Source organism: Schistocerca serialis, chromosome 2 (genome assembly GCF_023864345.2).
Source record: "Schistocerca serialis cubense isolate TAMUIC-IGC-003099 chromosome 2, iqSchSeri2.2, whole genome shotgun sequence".
Taxonomy (NCBI): Eukaryota; Metazoa; Arthropoda; class Insecta; order Orthoptera; family Acrididae; genus Schistocerca; species Schistocerca serialis.
Genome location: NC_064639.1, coordinates 272,800,050 through 272,817,546, shown reverse-complemented (window position 1 = coordinate 272,817,546; position 17,497 = coordinate 272,800,050). Strand labels below are relative to the sequence as shown.

General features: G+C 46.4%; 1 protein-coding gene across 6 annotated transcripts in view; it reads right to left on the bottom strand.

Moving 5' to 3' along the window:
- Positions 1–17,497, bottom strand: part of LOC126457029 (Ig-like and fibronectin type-III domain-containing protein 1) — a 1,179,953-nt gene that overhangs the window by 842,016 nt on the left and 320,440 nt on the right. The gene's annotated exons all lie outside the window — the stretch shown is intronic.

Below are 17,497 nucleotides of genomic sequence, written 5' to 3'. Positions count from 1 at the left end.
GAACAGTTACCTGGCAACTTACTTCATATGTGCCTCTGCTATCTGTTTAGTACGGCCACCGACCACTTACAGTGCTGTTAGTTGCAATATAGCCTTCCTAGTTACAGGGTTATGAGCTCTCTTTCTGCTTGTAGAATTTTTAAAGTTGTCCTCTTAGATCTTTCTAAGATTTCCAGCTCTTCAGAGGATCTGTGTAAGTAGCGTGCTGGAGAGTTGGCCGACATGTGGAATATCCTCCGCAGATCGTATTTTGTAGGTTATGGAGTCTGTGTATGTGGGTCTTAGCTGCTTTGCCCAAACAGTGTTAGGCTTGTTCGCATCGGGCTAAAGGGACGCTCTGCAGATTGTGAGTCCTCAGTTGATAGAGAGCTCAGGCTTTACATTAAGGGCTGGGTACAGTGTCCTAATCTGGGGCGCCCTGTTTCTGAGTTCTTGGATATGTTGCTTCCACTTAAGTCAAGACGTCAGCCCAATGGATCAGCTCTCCGAGAAAATGAGCTCCCAGAATGGGTTGTCTGTGGCATTCAGTGGCGTTCACGGCCCGCCTCTTGGTGGGGTTGAAGCAAGGGCGCCATGCCGAAACTTGTAGCATTTGACAGATACGTAATCAAACGGAACATCTGCAGCCATCCTTTCAATGTTATTTATTATAGAGCTACCAGTTTTGGTGATTCAGGCCTAAATTGACGCTGAGGGGTGTAGTTAAGGCCCAAGATGGGGTACTGAGTCACTGTTTCTGGCAGCTATATAATTAAGAACATCGAAAGGACTGCTGCAGATGTTCCATTTCATTACACAACTGAACAAGCCAACACCCAGTCAGAAGGATGGACACACAGTTTTGCATGTGTCTTGAAAGAAATGGCTCTGACCACTATGGGACTTAACTTGTGAGGTCATCAGTCCCCTAGAACTTAGAACTACTTAAACCTAACTAACCTAAGGACATCACACACATCCTTGCCGGAGGCAGGATTCGAACCAGCGGCCGTAGCGGTCGCGCGGTTCCATACTGAAATGCCTAGAACCGCTCGGCCACAACGGCCGGCAGTGGTGGTTTCCCGCTGCCTTCCACTGATGATGATGAAAAGATGATGAGGACAACACCCAGTTCGATGTCCAGTGTCTCTTCAGCGTCACTACCCACACCAACTAATGAAGTCTTCCTCTGTCATCCTTCTCTATCGAGTGCGCTCTTGCATGCACTGTCAGGCGGGTTGAAGTTAATGCCACAAAGTTTAAATTCTACGGCTCTCTTAATCACAGAGTGTGAGCCAGAAATTTCGTATGCTGAAACATAATCTTGTATTTATTCATTAGTCGGTGCTCGGTCACAGCTGTTTTTCAAGATTCCTGTACTTAAGGTGACGTAAATGTTTGGTAATGCTCCGTATAGAGTGCCATACCTAAATGCTGCCACACTCCCATAAAACATTATAAATGTCTGGAACCCTTAAGCCAAGATTATCCTTGACAAGTTTTAATATTTTTTTTATTTTTTCATTTTCCTGCGTGGCAGGAAGAAAGGTGTGATTCCTTTCCTATTTGAGGTTACATGACGCATTGTTGCATCTAAAAATGTAAGCCACGTTGTTAGTCTCCCTGGAATTGTTTAAAGGAATACCGCCATCGTTTCTTAGAGCTGATTTAATTTCATGGAATGAACAACGATTTCTTCCGAGCCCGTCGTCAGGTAGATAGTGACCCGAGGCAGACCTTGTCCGAAATCCTGGTCTCCGTAGTAGGATGTTCAGGACAAATCTCTCCTGAGCGTATTGATGAAACCTACGCCTTTGAGATACAGGTCAGTATGACTCGGAATGCGATGTACAAAATGGCCGGATCGTCCAGCTTGTTTCCATTCACCCGTCTGACAGACAGTCAACTACCTATCTTTTCCATCCGCGCTGTAGACGTGATGTTCGTGTGCATGCTATTCCTATGGTAGATGAAATGCTGCAGCGCCTCATTTCCATGAGGCGATACTAAAAATATATCAATATATTTGAAGAGGCAGGATTAGCGGCTGGGAAGGGGGGAGGGGGGGGGGGGGGTGGCTGCGTTCAAAACTTGTCCTTCACAATTCTGCGTTGAAAGATTAGAAGTGACTGCTGACAGGTGCGAACTCATGGCTATTACATCACGATCAACACATAATACAACTTCCTCTTTTTATGCATGACAGTTCCATATTACTCTCATGAGAAATTCTGAAATCGAAACGAAAAGGTTCACAACAGAAAATCTATCTGCCTCGGGAAGCGACTTTCATACACTAATATTAGTAGTGTACGTTTTTAGAAATCTGCAAGGCAAGGTGGATCCCCTAAAGGCACTATAAGCGATAACTTGCAAGAATTGTCATTTCTAAAAACAGTTATCCTGATGGTCTTTGTAATTTATTGATAGTCAAACGTGGGATGGTGGCCCACACTATACCGACCTTCTACACATAACTGTGCTCTTTGTGACAAGTACCTAACATCAGAGTACATTTTGAAAGTGTTATAGTTATGTTTTATATGTTCCCCAACTAAGCTGCCCAAACACGACTCACAACCTGTCCTCACAGCTTCAAACTGAGTTGACAAAAGTCATTGGATACTTCATAATATCGTGTCAGACTTCCTTTTGCGCGGCGTAGCGCATAAACTCAAAGTGGCATGGACTGAATAAGTCGTTGGATGTACCCTGCCGAAATATTGAACCAAGCTGTCTGTCTAGTCGTCCATAATTGTGAAAATGTCGCCGGTGCATGATTGTGTGCACGAAATGACCTCAAGATGATGCCTCATAAATGCTCGATGGGATTCATGTCGGGCGCTCGAATTGTCCATAATGTTCTTCAAACCAATCGCGAACAATTGTGGCCTTTTGACATGGCACTTTGTCATCCATAAAAATTTCACCATTGTTTGAGAACGTGAAGTCGACGAATGGCTGAAAATGTTCTCCAAGTGGCGGTTCAAATGGCTCTGAGCACTATGCGACTTAGCTTCTGAGGTCATCAGTCCCCTAGAACTTAGAATTACTGAAACCTAACTAACCTAAGGACATCACACACATCCATGCCTTAGGCAGGATTCGACCTGCGACCGTAGCAGTCACGCGGTTCCAGACTGAAGCGCCTAGAACGGCACGGCCACAACGGCCGGCCAAGTGGCGGAACATAACCATTTTCAGTCAGCGGTTCGTAGTGTTGGCCTAGAGGACGCAGGCCATACCATGTAAAGACAACCCACACCATTAAGGAGCCACCACTAGCCTACAGAGTACCTCGTTGACAACTTGGATCCAAGGCTTCGTGGGGTTTGCGCCACACTCGGACCCTACTCTCAGCTCTTACCAGCTGAAATTGGGGCTCATCCGACCGCGCCACTGTTTTACAGTCGTTTAAAGTCCAACGTTTGGTCACGAGCCCAGAAGTGGCCCTGCAGGCGATGTGTTGTTAGCAAAAGCTCTCGCGTCCGTCGGCTGCTATTAACGTCAGATTTCGTCGCATTGTCCTATCGGATACGTTCGTCAGGCGTCTCACATTGATTTCTGCCGTTATTTCACGTAGTGTTGCTTGTCTTTTAGCACTGATAACACTGCACAAGCGAAACTGCTCTCGGTGGTTAAGTGAAGCCCGTCGGCCACTGCGTTGTTCGTGGTCACAGGTAATGCCTGAAATCTGGTATTCCCGGCACACCATTGACACCGGATCTGGGAATATTGAATTCCCTCACGATTTCTGAAATGGAATTTCCCGAGCATCCAGCTCCCTTCCGTGTTCAGAGTGTTAATTTCTGTTATGCGGGCATAATGACTTCGGAAACCTTATCACATGAATCACGTGAGTACAAATGACAGCTCCACCAATGCACTGCCGTTATGTACTTTGTATACGCGATACTACCGCCATCTTTATATGTTCATATCGCTGTTTCATGACTTTTGTCGCCACAGTGTACTTTCGCCCGTACCTCGTCTCTCAACATCCAAACTTCACAGAAGTTCTCCTGCGAAACATTACAGACTAGCACTCATGGAAGGAAAGATTTGGCAAAAGAGTACTTGCCCGCGAAAGGCAAAGGTTCCGAATTCAAGTCCCGAACCGGCACACAGTTTTCATCTGCCAGAAGTTTCAAGTCTATTGTTAGTTATTATTCGTAAGAACAGGCGTGCCACTCATAGTATTGTAGATGAGAGACTCTAAGTAATGTGTGACCAACAGTAATATCATATACGTTAGCTGGCCGCTGTGGCCGAGCGGCTATAGGCGCCTCAGTACGGAACCGCGCTGCTGCTACGGTCGCAGGTTCGAATCCTGCCTCGGGCATGGATGTGTGTGATGTCCTTAGGTTTAAGTAGTTTTAAGTCTAGGGGACTGATGACCTCAGCTGTTAAGTCCCATAGTACTTAGAGCCATTTGAGCCATGTACAATAAAAGTCAAAGTATACATTCTAATATAATAGTAGCAACATAGGTTTCATTTTATATTACCGTATTATTGTTAACATTCTTTGAACTTCAACGCAGGATAAAAGCATCGAAGATGACATATACAGGGGGTTGGGTTGTTTGGGAGAAGATACCAAACAGAGAGGTCATCGGTCTCATCGGTTTAGGGAAGGAAGTCGGCCGTGCCCTTTCAAAGGAACCATCCCGGCATTTGCCTGGAGCGATTTAGGGAAATCACGGAAAACCTAAATCAGGATGGCCAGACGCGGGACTGAACCGTCGTCCTCCCGAATGCGAGTCCAGTGTGCTAGCCACTGCGCCACCTTGCTAGGTGAGATGACATACAGACAAAAAGTAAATGTATACCTTGATGAAAATCATATAAATAGTAAACTATGCTTTTCCAACACATTCTAAACGACTGCAAGCACTATTTATGTATTCAGTTTATGAGGGAGAATATTTTCTGAGGGTGATAACTTAGCATGTATTTTAGCGTGAAGAGATTTGAAGTAAGTCCACTATTGTTGCCGAATTCGTAAATGAAGAAATGCAGACCTGACGAAAACATTCATCTTGTATTTGGGAGGCCAGCGTGTTGAGTGGACTTACGAGTACATTCGTATGCTGCTTGAAACGAGCAGGAAGTCGATTCGCAAAAGCCTGAGTTGCCCATGTATTTTCAATTGTGAGGAAGGTGCGATAGTATATGTTTGGAAAAACACCCTACGACGGCCTAATTGCTTTTCACAGAGAAACCGTTCATATGGTTCAAATGGCTCTAAGCACTATGGGACTTAACATCTGAGGTCATCACTCCCCTAGACTTAAACCTAATAAATCTAAGGACAAAACACACATCAAGGCCCGAGGCAGGACTCGAACCTGCAACCGTAGCAGCCGCGTGGTTCCGGAATGAAGCGCCTAGAACCGCTCCACCACAGAGACCGGCAGAGAAACGGTAATGATCCAGTACGAGTAACGGCGGTGGATACAGATGTCTGATTTGAATATTCATACGTCTCGGCGGTAGCAGGAGAAGTGTTAGCAGAGTGTCCGGGTAAATTTGCAAGTGTTGGTGCACATGTAAATGAGATTCTTTTTTTCAGAAGTTGAAATGATGCCAGAACCGTGCGAGATGTCACTGGACTGTATTTCGTGAGGACAGGATACGAAATCTACTTTCCGGCATGCTGATTAAGTTTTGCATGGTTTCTGTAAATTGATCAAAGTAAATTCTGGACTGAATCCAACCATAGCTTGTTCTTCATCTCAAGTGTCCTCATTTTTAACGGGACGTTGCATCATAGCCTTCCTGGTCCAAAAGTTGCAAATGTAACAGTACAGGAAGCGAGGAAACCACTCACGTCTGGTTACTTCGCACTTCACCCAGCAACTGAATTTACAAATTGTCTTGCGGGATAAAGGGAAGGGAGTAATGGTCAACAGAAAAGTGAGCGATTAAGACAGACTGCACAAGTGCTGTTAGCTGTTCCAGCCCCCAACCCCCTCCTGAGAAAACAAAATCACATATATGTGGCTGTTGTTGTTGTGGTCTTCAGTCCTGAGACTGGTTTGATGCAGCTCTCCATGCTACTCTATCCTGTGCAAGCTTCTTCATCTCCCAGTACCTACTGCAACCTACATCCTTCTGAATCTGCTTAGTGTATTCATCTCTTGGTCTCCCCCTATGATTTTTACCCTCCACGCTGCCCTCCAATACTAAATTGGTGATACCTCGATGCCTCAGAACATGTCCTACCAACCGATCCCTTCTTCTGGTCAAGTTGTGCCACAAACTTCTCTTCTCCCCAATCCTATTCAATACTTCCTCATTAGTTATGTGATCTACCCACCTAATCTTCAGCATTCTTCTGTAGCACCACGTATATGTGGTATCAAAGTGAAAAGAATCATCTCGTAAAGCTTGGCAGAACTATACAATTCGGTGCTCCAGTCTTACAAACGTATCAATAGTGGTGCTGTACACTTAACTTTTGAGTTGACTCTAGGCAGAAAAAAAAGCCAAGACGTTGGTTGGATGATCTTGACGTCTGAGGTACAGGCCCTTCTTGACCTATCCCTCTGAGACCATAGAGGAAAGTTAGAAACCTAATAACACGAGAGCTGCTCCACGTTCCCTGATCATCGACCATGGGTGACACTTGGGCAGAGTGAGATGTGGATTTAATCAAAAAGTTGACATCTGAAATATATTTGTACTTACGAGGATAATATTTCATAGTTAATTCAGTGACTCTTCGTATGCACGCATTGGCAATCATCTGGCAAATAGTTCGTTTGTAGAGCCATGTCTACTGAAACTGTTTTACTTTTACTCTCGCGTTGTTGTGGAGTGTGTTTGCAAAAAGTCACATGCAATCAGCGGAGCAAATCACTCGTGGATTCCAAGCGATACCAGCAGTGCAACTAGCACAGTACCTGTGCATACGGAGTTAAATATAACAGAGGTCGAGCAGCTTCTCATAATCTGCACATTCATGTGCTCAGAGATATACGATACTTGATGCTGTGCAAAGAGCGGCGATGCTGGACGGCGGATGACCAGAAACGAATGTTTGAGAGTGATGAATCACGCTATACCCTGTAGCAACCCGATGTGAGGGTTTGGGCTGGCGAACGCCTGGAGAACATACCCACTATGATATGCAGTACCAAGAGTGAAGCATGAGTAGAAGGACAACCTTCGTGTCACCCCCAAAGTTCCGTTATCCAAGATGGCGGCCGTGATGTCAGCTGATGACATCATCCAACATCGGTACCATTCTTATGACAGTACTCCATGTCAATTCCATACCTTCCTTACGACTGGACATAGACATTTCCTTTGCACATGTCAGAACACAAACACATACTTTATAAGCCTGATGCTCATGGCGAAACTATCATGCACCCCCTACTACTAAGTATAATACTCTGTCAATAACTGATTGCAGAGCATTATATATACATTATTTCAGTAATTTACGAGTAGCTTGCAGGTCTGCGCATCAGTGTACCGCATTATTTCGGTGATTTACATGTAGTTTGCAGGTTTGTATGCTGTGTACTACATTATTTTGACAATTTACTAGTTAATTTCGTGTCTGCACATCATTGTACTGCGTTATTTACGAATAGTTTGCATGTCTGTGTGCTGTGTAGTGTATTATTTCGGTAATTTAGGAGTTGTTTGCACGTCTGCAGAACAATTAACATGCCGCGAAGGATTAGCCGAGCGGTCTAAGGCGCTGCAGTCATGGACTGTGTGGCTGGTCCCGGCGGAGGTTCGAGTCCTCCCTCGGGCATGGGTGTGAGTGTTTGTCCTTAGGAAAATTTAGGTTATGTAGTGTGTAAGCTTAGGGACTGATGACCTTAGCAGTTAAGTCCCATAAGACCTCACACGAATTTGAACATTTGAACAATTAACATGCGTTATTTCCGTAATTTAAGAGTAGTTTGCAGGTCTGTATGCTGTGTGGCGTGATCCCAAACATGTCAGAGCGTATGTATTGTATCAGTGTAATAAATAAGCAATGTGAAATCCGTCCCTAAAAAAAAAAAGGTTACTCGAAAATAAATAAAGTACACTCCTTCCTCTCTCTAGCAGCCCAGCACAGGCTGAGTAATTTTCCTGCCCGAGACAGCCATCTACGATCACATCATGGGAGGGATGACAGTGGCAGTACTGTGTACTGTGTCATTTGAACTCCAGACCCCATGGTGAACACACTGAATGGAGGTACTGCCTCAAATTGTTTAAATAAAGACCACGTGAAAAATAAAGACTTATGTCCACCACAGGCCAAGTTCTCTTACTGCCATTTCCTAGGAAGAGGTGGTGATCGGATAACTTAGGTTTGTGGACGTAGCCCAGTTGACCTATTTTCTCGCTATTTTCTTTGGTTAGCAGAGGTAGGTGTGTTGTGTTGCAGTGTCCTGATGGTATTTGAACTTCCCACTATTTTCTGGGGGAGGTGAGTGGAAGGGATTAGATTGGTGGATGTAGCCCAATTGACCTATCTTCCCACCATTTTCTTAGGTTAGTGAGAGTAGCCCACCTGACATATCTTCCCTCCAAAATTCAAATTTCTCGCCAAGGGGGCGGGGGGGGGGGGAGGGGGGGGGGAAGTGCTGGCACTTTCCCGCAATCTTGGATAACGATACTAGCGTCATCAGGTGGCTTCACGGCCATCATCTTGTGTAACGGTACTTTGGGGTGACACGAAGGCTGACCCCCTACTAGTATGGAGGAGGTTGTGTTATGGTATGGAGATATTCTTCGTGGTTACGCTCTAGTCCCCTTATTGCCCCTAATAAAATGCCTAATGCGGAAGGATATGAACGCATTTTGTAACTCTGTGTACGGAGTACAGTAGAGAGATTGTTTCGAGACGATCATTGTTTGTATCAACAAGACAATTAACTGTGTGATAAAGCGGCATCTCTGGGGCAATGTTTTGTGCACAGTCACATCCCTGAAATGGGCTGGTCCGCCTACACTCCCGACCTGAGCCCAATGGATTACCTTTGGAATGAGATGAAACGTCGACATCGCTCCAGACCCCAGCGTCACACGTCACTAACTTCGATGACGTTGGCTCTTGAGTAATTATGGGCTATTACGGCTCCACCGACATTGTCATCTCACTGAAAAAGTCCCCAGCTGATTTAAAGCTGTCATAAAGGCGAGGCGTGGACACACCCCAAACTAATGTCGACCAATACGTCTCCAATGAGCTAAATTAACTGTCATACTTTCAGTCAATTCCTCTCTTTGCGTGTCGGCAATTGTGTAACGGGCCAGCATAGATACTAGCTGATGTACGAAGGCTGTTGTCACCCAATACACTTAAGGTTGTAATGTTTATAGCTGGAGACCATACTACAGGTTAAAGTCTAGAGCAGGCCATTATCCTCCGGTAGTAGTCGAATCACTGCTGTTCGTAGTGATCTATGAACAATCGCTGCGGCCTTAATGAAACCTAAGCTAATTACGAGACCAATGTTGTTGTAGGTGTATCGTCTACACAAGTACGAGGGGACGTAGTGCGAACATTTGAATGTGTCTGTCGGCCGCGAGTGTCAACAAACGAAAACTTGATGGGCTGCGGCAGGTGGCCGAGCGGTTCTAGGCGCTTCAGTCCGGAACCGCACGACTGCTACGGTCGCAGGTTCGAATCCTGCCTCGGGGATGGACGTGTGTGATGTCCTTATGTTAGTTAGGTTCAAGCAGTTCTAAGTTCTAGGGGACTGATGACCTCCAATGTTAAGTCACATAGTGCTCAGACCCACTTGAACCATTTTGTTTGACTGCGGCAGAGAGCTGAGTGATGCGAGGAACAAGAACAGTCAGCCTGTACCTAAGTTTTGTTTTTCTACGACAGCAAATGGTTCAAATGGCTCTGAGCACTATGGGACTTAACATCTGTGGTCATCAGTCCCCTAGAACCTAGAACTACTTAAACCTAACTAACCTAAGGACATCACACACATCCATGCCCGAGACAGGATTCGAACCTGCGACCGTAGCAGTCGCGCAGTTCCGGACTGAGCGCCTAGAACCGCTAGACCACCGCGGCCGGCCTACGACAGCGAAACTGACACTTGGTGATAGCAATTTACTCATTTGAAAATAAGAAGACAACTGTAAACGCACAACGCAAAGCATAGTGAAGTACACAAAGCTTACCGCGATAGGTTTCTAAGGCAGCGTCGTAAACTAGCACAGGTCTAATCTCTACCGGTATCTTAGGCAATCACAATCCAAGCCCCCCTTCCCCACCAGCACCACTGCCACCTGAAACTGCTACGCTGACACACCGCGGAGCAAACGAGTAATCATTTGTCTGGAAAACTGCTGGTTACTCGGCCGCTTGAAACTCTGATTGTTTCCGCTTGTTTACCGGGTCGAGTCCATTTGTGCCTGCCGCTATTTGGTGTGGCGCATGCAACAGCGAGGACACAGTCACATCGCGCGGCGACCGCCAGAGAGGCGTTCCCCTGGCGGCCGTGTTATTAAGCGGCGTCCACCCGGCGCGTCAATATTTGTTTCGTAAACCCGGGGGCTCGCTGCTGACCGACTGGAGCGTTTGTTCGCGCACGCGCAGCAACGTTGGGGCATGTATGCATTGTGCTTGCATCGTGATGCCTTTACCATAAATACGGGATCATCTCGGTTCTTCGACTGTCCATGCAGGGTCATTCCTCTTCGCAAAACTATTTACTTTCTAGGCGTCTCACTCGAAGGAGAGCTAGGAAAAGTAGGTGGGTGGAGGAGGGTAGGGAAGGGGAGGGAAGGGGTGGGACGGGGAGGGGTGGTACGGGGAGGGAAGGGACGGGGAGGGAAGGGAAAGGAAGGGGAGGAGGAGGGGCAGGATGAGGAGGTGGAGGTGGAGGGGGAGGAGGCTTAGTTTCTCAATTCCCAGTTCCCGTCCGCATCGCAGTCTTTGCAAACTCAGTTAGACAAGGCAGGGAACGGAATCAGCCGTTATCTTGTTGCTAGGGCGAAACCAGCAATCCAAGTTAACTCCGTCCGATACTGCGATCAAATTTCGTCTGAGTAACCGAAGTGCAGGAGTAGTCGCGCAGTCAAGTGGACCGGACGCAGATACATTAAAGCAAAAATTAAGTTTTCTCTGACTTTCGGAGTAGATCTAAATGGATTAAGACATAAACTCGAAGTCTCGAAATATTGTTCAGTATATTTTCTGTAAACAGTGCTGCACAGTTTCGATGCTTTTAAAGAAGGGTATCTTAAAACCCACCAAAAACTGCTGTAATGTGTATTTATTTACAGACATGAGCTTCTGTTCAAGGTCCATCTTCAAACCATCCACATAACAACAAATTTACGAGGTGTCCATAATTAAAATTCCAGTTCCAAAACGCTGTAGAAAGAGAATCACGACCCAGAATGACAAACATGTTATTGACGCACGGGGAAACGTGATGGAACAAACAAAGTTCAAAATGGTTCAAATGGCTCTGAGCACTATGGGACTTAACTTGTGAGGTCATCAGTCCCCTAGGACTTAGAACTACTTAAACGTAACTAACCTAAGGACACATCCATGCCCGTGGCAGGATTCGAACCTGCGACCGTAGCGGTCGCGGAGTTCCAGACTTTAGCGCCTAGAACCGCTCGGCCCCTCCGGCCGGCAACAAACAAGGGTGTCACGAAAACGTGACCAGTAGGTGGCACTGTAAGCGTTTTAACGCAAATGGGGTCGGCTACAAATGACAGATGAGTCACAATACGAAGGTTTGAGTTGCACATTACACCATTCGTACTGTTCAGTGTGCATGAATGTACAAGTTCGGCAGTCAACAATTGTGGCATTGTTAGGTAAGCTCATCCACCGCAGGGAGGACCTGCCACGTCGGATGGAATAGAAAATGTTTTTAATTGTTCTGGGGCCAAAAACCACATAAAAGCAACCTAATATCGGTTTATAGATGACGTGAGCCTGGGGAAAGACGTTCAATACCGTGTCCACCGTTTTTCACCACAAGTTGAAATCGAGAACCAGCATAATCGGACTGGGTACAGGTGCCTCCAATTCAGCTGCACTCGTAACTGGAGAGCTATACACAATCTTTCAGATAACCCCACAGCCTTACGTCACACGGATTAAGAACAGGCCATCTGGACAGCCAGGCTGTAGGGTAATGACGGCCGATAGTTCTAGCGTTTCAGAAATACCTCTACAGCAGCCGCAAAACTGTCTGAGCATTGTGCGGGGGAGCACCAGCTTGCTTAACAATGATCCTACCCATATATTCTTGATGTTAGAGGGTAGAAATGATGTAGCCCTTATTCTGCAGTTCTGCGTATTGACATGTCCTTGGAGATGGAAACGGGCTCAGTCTCCCCACAGAATGTTCCATGCCCATCCACTGTCCATTTCCACGTGAGCAAGAAATTCTAGAGCGAACGTTTGTCTCGCTGACAGGTCTGCAGGAAGCAAACCCCGAAGATGGGTGATTTTGTATGGATGGAGATGCAGAAACATTTCGTAGGATTTTATGCATCGTGCTCTTTACAATTTCCAACATTCGGGCAATTCCAGTGTGCACTCCATGTTTGCACACAACCGCTCGACCGCTCGTGCAGTGCTGTTCTTGTAAAGGAGCTTTAGCAGCAGCGTGAGATGCAATATGGAGCCAGTCACGTTGGGCGTCTCGAACGCAAAATAAAGAACAGCTGTGTGCCGCGCCGTCTTTAGTCAAATTTTCGTTTTTTTATTATTTTTAAAATTTTTTTTGTTCTGCAACGTCCCCCCCCCCCCCCCCCCCGCCCCCCTCCTGGCGTCAATAAGTCAATAACAAGCTGTTGAAATTTGAAGTCTTTCTCAGCAGTGGTTCTCTTTATTTTTGAAAGTGGAACTTTTATTTACCCTAAATACTAAGAATGAGTACATGTCACAATAATTAGGGTGAACGCTTCCAAGGAATCTTCCTTTAACCCCATCTAAAGGTGATTATTTTATTGGATCTCCTTACATGTTTCGGTCTCTAGTCATCTCCAAAGGCCTACACAACAGCAATAATGAACCATCGTTAAACAAGTATGCAAGTAAACGTTATTAAGTTACAAGTACAAATACATCACCAAGTCGAATCGATGCAAGATATCTCGTCACACTTACTGAGACAATGGCACCCCATACCGATAGGCCTGGTGATGAGCCAGAGTAACAATGACGAATCCAATCTAACAACGTTCATTCTGCTCCGAGACTCCACTCATAGGAAGTCTATCACGATCCTGTACGCAATACCAACAATCGTCTGAAAAGAAGGCATGGTGCCACTCTTGTGTCCAGTGGTTCCGTTTGACGTACCACTGTTGCTTCAAACAAGCCCACTGCCGGAGTCACGGTATGTGACGTAGCTAACCATCTGTCTGTTTTTCGGACAGCTGTCGCGCCGCGCCGTGCCTTAAGATCCTAGGTGGCGTTGAGCGCAGCCTTCGTGGTCCCATCGAGTCCATACTCGCATCACAATTGTGGACTCTCGATCAGCGCGGCAACAGTGTACTGAAAATGTATTGCAGCGCGTTTACTGTGCATGTGCACCTCTATGACACAACACGGAACTGATCGAGCAAAGGAAACGGATAATTCGTTGAACGGCAAACATCTGTCTCCATCCTCCTACCGAGCGAGGTGGCGCTGGGATCGCATACTTGAAATCCGTGTCCGGAGCTATATATTTTCCGTGATTTCCCCAAATTCCTTAATGCAAATGCAGGGTTGGTTCCTTCGCAAGGGCAAGGCCGATTTCCTTCCCCATCCTCTTTAATCTGAGCTCGTGCTCTATCTATAATCACCTAGTTGTCGACGACACGTCGGACACTACTCTTTATTCCACTTTTAGACTCCCTGGTCTCGAATTCCAACACGTACAGGTAGAAGCACAAACAACGAAGTTTCATTTCCGATGCATCAATGAGAAACCTGTTGCATAATAATTCCTTATACAGGTGAGTCAGCTGCCCCTACCGATGTCATTTTACGTAACCTGCAATGATGCATGTGGCCTCCAGAAACCACTCGCGAGGGCCGGCCGAAGTGGCCGTGCGGTTAAAGGCGCTGCAGTCTGGAACCGCAAGACCGCTACGGCCGCAGGTTCGAATCCTGCCTCGGGGATGGATGTTTGTGAAGTCCTTAGGTTAGTTAGGTTTAACTAGTTCTAAGTTCTAGGGGACTAATGACCTCAGCAGTTGAGTCCCATAGTGCTCAGAGCCATTTTGAGCCACTCGCGAGGTTATCATACTACCCTGCTCGCTACACGCGAACTGTTAGTCTCACAGCCGGCCGCTGTAGCCGAGCAGTTCTACGCGCTTCAGTCTGGAACCGTGTAACCGCTATGGTCGCAGGTTCGAATCCTGCCTCGGGCATGGATGTGTGTGATGTCCTTAAGTTAGTTAGGTTTAAGTAGTTCTAGGGGACTGATGATCTCAGATGTTAAGGCCCACAGTGCACAGAGCCATTTGTTAGTCTTACAGAAAAATAAACGAGACCTTTTTGTAGGAAATTCAATGTAGCTAAATTTTCTTCTTGGACGTGTTGTCACCAGGACCGGTAGTTTTCGAGTCACTCAAGAAATACATACAAAAGGGCCTTTCAGACGCAACCTCACTCCCACACTCAGACCCCACTGGTCATGGCATCCGCTCCTGTCATCGCACAAAAATTTGCAACTGCATGATTTATTTCCCACAATCGACATTTTTGGATCATCATTGACTGGCCTTATTACGCCGTCGGCTTAGACAAGCACTTACAAATTGTAAAATTGACGTCTGAGTAAGTTTTACCTAACAATTTTGTAAATTTTAGCAGCATAAAATAAACATTTACATCGTTATATTTGTCAGGCCTTCTGACAGCGAAACTGCTGCGCTTGCAAGGATTAAGTTTGTATCGAACGGTCAACGTGATTAATTTTAACTTAACGCTCACAAAAGTCATTTTTTCTTTCAGTACTCTGATAGCCAAGTTTAAATTAGTGATGTTAACGAAATAGCGGACTGTTCTGGTGGCGTAATAGCGAAATCAATAGACAGCAAAAAAAAATCGTACATCGCGAACAGTTCATGTAGTAAGAAATATTTGTGCAGTGGCAGGATGGAGTGCCACGGACAACATATTAGAAATCCCGAATGGTGAGGGATGAGTGCGGGGCTGTGAAAGTAACTTTTGTACTTTCTTCTTGAATAAATCGAAAACCTGGCCTCCAGCGGAGACGTATCACAAAAAGAAAATTTAACTGAACTCTATTTACTATTAAAAAGCCCTGGTGAGCGTAGCGTGCGAGCGAATATGAATATCTCGCTCGTGGTTTTTGAGGGCCAGATGTTGAATTGCGGGTTCTGTAAAACGACATCGTTCGGCCGAAGTGGCCGTGCGGTTAAAGGCGCTGCAGTCTGGAACCGCAAGACCGCTACGGTCGCAGGTTCGAATCCTGCCTCGGGCATGGATGTTTGTGATGTCCTTAGGTTAGTTAGGTTTAACTAGTTCTAAGTTCTAGGGGACTAATGACCTCAGCAGTTGAGTCCCATAGTGCTCAGAGCCATTTGAACCATTTTTTTGTAAAACGACATCGGTAAAGGCAGCTGAATCACACTGTATACGGAATGTAGATGGCGTTACTGCTGTCTGTCTTTCGTGGTTGTGGTTACAGTCAAGTATTTTGGCTGATCAGGTCCATCCAGTGGTACAATGTTTGTTACCCAATGGTGATGCTGCCTTTCAGGATGGTAAGGTCCCTGTTCACCCACTTCATATTGTCCAGGACTGGTTTTATGAGCACGAGAATGAATTGTCGCATATACCCCAGGAATTACGGTCATTAGATCTCGGAATTATTCAGCCTCTGTTATCTACTTTAGGGAGAATGGTGCCTGATTGCTATCCACCACCATTCATCGTTTCCTCAACTTGCTACTATTTTTCAGGAAGAATAGTGCAAGTGTCGTATCCGCCTACTCATGATTCCTACGCACACCAGGTAGGCCGTGCGGGCAACCGCCCCGCCAGGAGTACGTGCCGAAACGGCTAACACCGAGATATTGCCTTGTATGGCCTGGGCTGTTAACTACGGAGCTGTAAGTCGCCTCCACAGCACATGGAGGCGCCAGCGACGCCGACAGACAGCGTACCTGTCGCAGCAGAGAGCGTTGTCGTCGGGGCACTGTTTTGATACGCCAGGTCACGTGCCCTCGCATCACCACGCAGGTACCCATTGTTCCCGATTATTTAGGCCATCGCCGGACCGCGTCAAGTCGGAAATAGCAACATTTCCGTCTGGCCGCCTCAGCTGTTCAGTTCCGGCGCTGCCAGTTCGTAGTATCAGCAGTTTCGTCTGAGTGCTCCACTCCTGAAGATAAGCACCAGTCCTTCCTGGTCTGCACCAGCAGCACATCAGCCGTCGCAGGCCGGCGGTTCCGGTCCAGTAACGTCCCAGGTCTTCACGCCGCCGTCTGACTCTGGGGTTTGTCGTTTAGGCACATGACATAAAACGTCACAGGAGAGACATTTATACTGTATGTTGCTATGTGGATATTCTTGCAAGGACATTATAATCTAGTTTCGTTTTGTTAGTAAAATTATCGCTCCTGATGGTTCAAATGGCTCTGAGCACTATGGGATTTAACTTCTGAGGTCATCAGTCCCCTAGAGCTTAGAACTACTTAAGCCTAACTAACCTAAGGACATCACACATATCCATGCCCGAGGCAGGATTCGAACCAGCGACCGTAGTGGTCGCGTGGTTCCAGACTGTTGGGCCTAGAGCCGCTCGGCCACCCCGGCCTATCGCTCCTGAGTAAGAGAATATGTCAACAAAATTTCCTTGAAAATTGGATAGGCCCTGTATTTATTGATTCCGAGACGACTAAAGGCTGATTAGAAAGCCAATGTGTTTGTTAAACCGTATTAAACACGGTAATATGGCGTGTTTCAGTGTTTCCATATTTTCTGACCTCTCCTTGTACCTCCCTAAATTGTCGGAGCGTGACCGGGGTACTTAGTAAACTACGCCCACTCATTACAATGCAAACGGTTACTGGTCGGCTGGCTCTCCAGAGAGACTGATGGCGTGGGCTACAAGTGGATAGAGAAGGAATGGAGGAAGCAAAGACCAGCGTGAAGGAAAAATCCCCAATTAAAAGAACGATCGCAGAGCAGCAGGTGCGTACGGGGCCTCGGCTGTTTGTCATGTAAAACCTGTCTTTTTTTTTCTTTACGAAATAAAGTGTAATTTATGGCCGCCGGAACATTAATTCTTTAGTGTCTGGCAAGAAAGACGGAAATTTCATTAGGGCAGACGCGCGAGTCGCTTAGTGATATACGGCGTATTGTGCTAAGCCGCCGCAAAACTGTGGAGTAAATTCGATATCGGAAAACTGTCGGAAAGCGCAGCGGCTAATCCCGACACCGGTTGGCTTTTACAAGGGACAGCCCGCCCCCGTCGCTGCTTCCAGACCCAATCGATGGCGGCGGAGGCAGCGAAAGAAGTGCACTTCTGTAGTAGTTCCCGCTACAA